The sequence below is a fragment of the Chiloscyllium plagiosum genome, unplaced genomic scaffold (assembly GCF_037043375.1).
Source record: "Chiloscyllium plagiosum isolate Xiang-an unplaced genomic scaffold, Cpla_swu_hap1 HiC_scaffold_30, whole genome shotgun sequence".
Classification (NCBI taxonomy): Eukaryota; Metazoa; Chordata; class Chondrichthyes; order Orectolobiformes; family Hemiscylliidae; genus Chiloscyllium; species Chiloscyllium plagiosum.
Genome location: NW_028270168.1, coordinates 60,302,678 through 60,307,066, shown reverse-complemented (window position 1 = coordinate 60,307,066; position 4,389 = coordinate 60,302,678). Strand labels below are relative to the sequence as shown.

The window sequence follows — 4,389 nt, the reverse complement described above, 5'->3', positions numbered from 1 at the left end:
TCGCTGCACCCTTCGGGAGAAGGGTCACTGGACTCGAAAAAGCGTTAATTCTGCTTTTTCCCCACAGATGCTGAGGTTTTGCTTACTGGGTGTTTTGCTTTATTTTGCATTTTAGACCTTGCTTTTTGATTGCACAGCCACTATCAAACCATTAGCTTGCTGTTAGCGCTGCAATTAGCACTCTTGAATCTTGATTTGCAATTCTAAGGAAGCAGACCGAATTGGAATGTTTGGAGCCGAACCAATAAAGGCTGATTTGCTGTAAATTGATCTTCACATCCCCGCCCCGTCGTGCTATTCATTTGCACGAGGTGGGTTGGGGGATGGGAGTTCACACTTTCCAAGACAAGATGGATTAGTCTGTAAGAGGTACTGTTCGTAAAGGTGAGCGAGCCGAGATTTCCTGACAGTGAGATTTTTCGGTCAGAATTCGAACCTGCTCCAATCATTTGCCTTGTGGGGAGGCAGGGATTTTTCACATTGGTAACAGCTGAGATTTTTAGAACGTCGAACAGAGCAGCGCAACAACAGGCCCTTCGGCAACTGTGAGAAACAAAACTCACTCACAATTCAGCCTGAGACAAAGCCTTGGAAACAAGAACATTTAATTCTTTACGGCCTTGCAAGAACAGGCGTTTTGCTCAAGCAATCAGGCTAGCAAAAGCGCGCGAAAACAAAACATGTAAGCATTCTTATTCAGTTTGCAAGTTGCGGAATCACGCCTCCCTTTTCCCATCCTATCATAAGCCGATTACCTCACTCGTTTTTCTCTAATTTTCCTTATCTGACTACCCTGCTGTCCTTGTCCTTGTCTGTTACAGCCTGTCTGCTATTTTATCCAGTTCCCCTTCTCATACTATAAGCTTATTGTGAAATGCCCCTACTGCTACTTTTGTGGTCAGCTACAACACTTTAAAGTTATTTCTTAGTTTACAACTATTTCTTAAACAAAAACCTCTATATTCGTTAAAATCTTAGCCTTAGGTATGCTGCAAGAATCCCGCGACCGTTTGTGTAATGTTCCCCTTCCCCTCCCCCCACAACACCCCGTCACCCATCTGCAAAAACAACATCTCTAACTGCATTTCTAATCTCCCACAAACTGTCAGGGACATTTAAGCTACTGCTCGGCGAGCACACGCTGGACGGCAGTAAATTGAGGGGTGTGTAGGTTAGGTTGATCTTAGATTAAGAAAACTGCTCGGCACGACATCGTGGGCCGAAGGGCCTGTACTGTGCAATGTTCTAACTGCAGGCACATCCACACACATCAAAGACATGGAGGGCTCGGCTGAATCTATTGCTTTCTTCTCTACGTGTCACGTTTCATCGAGGTAGCGTCCTAGGCCCAAGCATCTTCAGCGAGTGGTGAGAATATGCAGTGCACTGCCTGAGAGAGAGGGTGCTGGAGGCAGATTCAATGGTGACTTTGGTCGGAGGGTCGGATACTTATCTGAAGAGAGAATATTTGCTGCAGGGCGAGTGGGACTGGGGAAGTTGCTCGTGCAGAGAGCTGATGCAGACATGACAGGCTGAATGTATCATTCAATGCGTGCAGTTCTGCAGTTGGTTACCGCCTCCTCAAAAACGCTGTGCTGGTCACGTGAGAAGTCACGTAAGCTTAGCCCTGACCCACTTGATTGGTGAGATACTGACGATCTCTACATGACCATGAGACAGTGGTTCACTGACAGGGGAAAAAAAGCAACTGCTGTAAACGGACCTGCTGCTCTCGTTAGAAATCCTGGGAGGACTACGGCGACAGGGAAACTGTCAGCAGTGATCTACAAGTCTTTGAACAGAATCAAGCTGATTGAAAACATGGAGGACAAATGGGACTTGAGGCAGTCCGCGGTATTGTAGTTATCGCTTCTCGGCCTTTTGGCTAAGATCAAGTGTCTGTTCTTATCAGGACGGGGGTCGAGTTGCGAGTCATCAGAGCTAGTGGAGATCATCGCTGGATCGTGATTGGACGTTGGAGGATCGTTTGGTTGTGCTGACCTGCTATTGGTGGATCTTCATGCTGGCTTCGGCCTAACGCCAATTCAGGGACCAGCCAACCTCCGAGCTATGGCCTCAACAGCTGCGCGCAGCCCTGGGCAGGGGGTTCGAAACACCGTCCGGGTGTCTGTCAAGCAGGTGGAGGGCCGTACACCGGTGGATCGCATCCTGTTTATTAAGAAGGTATTGCTAGGATGCTGTGGGTTCGCTGCAGCAGACGTGTACTGCCTGCAGGATTTCCCTGGGGCAGGCTACTTTGATGTGACCTTCAGGAGCGTGAAGCAGTGCGAACAGCTCCTGAAGGTCTTCAAGGAGAAGGAAGGGGAGCCGCTGTTCTCCATCTTGTCGGCAACCCCATTGTGTGTGCTTCCTGCACAGAGGAGTCGGGTTGTTACAATCCATATGTACAACCCCTATGTTCCAGCGGCTGATGTCCTGACTTTCCTGGGAAGGTACGTCCAAGTTGAGGGAGAAGCCACCGACGTGATCGACCCCTTTGGGATCTGGACCAGTAAGCGACAGGTCAGAGTGACTCTGAGGGTCGATGGCAATGGGAACATTCTTCACCCACCCTCGAGCTTCGCAATTGGAGGGAACAGAGGCTACCTGACATATGCAGGGCAGCCAAAAGTGTGCCGAGCCTGCGGGAAGTCGGGACATGTGCTGGCGGATTGCAAAGTGACCATCTGCAGGAACTGCAAACAGGAGGGTCACCTGACTAAGGACTGTCAGGAAGAAAAGAGCTGCAACCTGTGCGGAGAGGCGGGCCACGTGTACAAGACCTGCCCAAGACGGGGGGGCCCCACTTACGCACAGATGGCTGGAGGTGGCAAGGCGAGCCGTGGACCCCCAAAGACCAGTAACGTCCACCTAGACAGCAGGGAAACAGAGTCTGGTGGCACCCAGAAAGAAGAACAGGCTGGAGTGGAGGAGGGGGCAGCCAGCGGAGAGACACAGCAGCTGATCCTAGCTCTCGCTGGGCAGATGGAAGCAATGGAGGAGGAGCTAATCGAGCAGGCAGAGGAGTGGATACCGGTTATAAACAGGAAGAGAAAATCCGGCCACGCCCACAAAGCCTCTGAGCAAAGGGGGAAAAGACAGCTGCACGAGGGAGGGACGGCCAGCTCTTCGGATGGGGAAGACGGGCACAAAGAACATCATCACCACCAGAAGAAGAGACAGAGCGCCGTAGATAAAGAGGAGGGCATTTCCTCCCAACCAGGAAACAACGGACCCCCTGAAGTCCACCCTCCACCCAGTGAGAACCAGGGGGTACCCACTGCCCCACAACTACAGGTAACTGAGAGCTGCGATCCTCTGACAGTCCCATTGTCAGACACAGAACTGGACGGTGCGGACCCTTGCCTTGGCTCAATGACACCAGAGCAGGTAAATGACCCCAGTGAGGGCCTGGATAGCTACCTCAGCCCAGCGAAGGTCCAGCAGTTCGTGCACACCATGGGGATGCAGACAGCTACCCCAGAGACAGGACAGTCAAATGGACAATGGTAACCCCATAAACTGGGGGTTAAAGAAGTTTTCCTTTGCTCTCATATAACAGGGCACCCACTCAGTAGGTGGGTTCCGCTGAAGCCACAGCTAAATAATAAGAGACTGGATGGTTAATAAAGGGAACTGTAAATAGGATAACTGTAAATTTGAGTAATTCAATCTGTTCTTTACGACATGGAATGTATATATTTATGAACGATATGACAAATTGTACAAGTACCAAAGATTTATTTTATGAATAAAGTATATTTTGAAATAAAAAAAAAAAAAATCTGTTCTTATCAGTTTAATATCTGATACGTCCCTTATCTGGGGACCATATATTAAATTGATTTTTGGAGCAGGGAGATGGAATAGGGGCTTGCTCCGTCCACTCCACGCATCGACCTGGTATTGCAGTACCTCCGGGAACGGTGCACCCCTCATCTATAAATCTAAAAACAGCTTCATGTTTATAACTCAGGCTTTCGGTGCTTTGTGTCTGCTGGATGGGTTTGAGTACCAAGTGCTTCATTTCTCACACCTCACATCCAACCGGGCGTGAGTCGATTCAAACTCGTCTGTTCTAAGGTGGCTGCTCAGCTCCCGCTCCCTATCCTTCTCTCGCCATCTCTGTCTCTTGCGCACCTTGACACTTGCTCTCAATGTCATCCCCTCGGACCCCTGCTGCGTGCTGCACCTTCCCGCCAACGCCGGGCCCCGATCACACCACATGGTGTCAGAATTTGGGAGTCGCAGCAACCGTAGCTGCCCACCAGCTTTTCATACTCGCGAGCGACATTTCAGAAAAACAAGAGAAGGTCAACTGTGCTACGTTGCTGCATGCTGCTGGGGATGAAGCTATCTCGGGGTTCAGTCGTTTTGATTTTGATGACT

The 4,389-nt window shown here is 50.0% G+C and overlaps 1 pseudogene; it reads left to right on the top strand.

The window, feature by feature from the left end:
• Positions 1-3,758: 3,758 nt before the first annotated feature.
• On the top strand, positions 3,759-3,937 carry LOC148142225 (U2 spliceosomal RNA; annotated as a pseudogene).
• Positions 3,938-4,389: the final 452 nt, after the last annotated feature.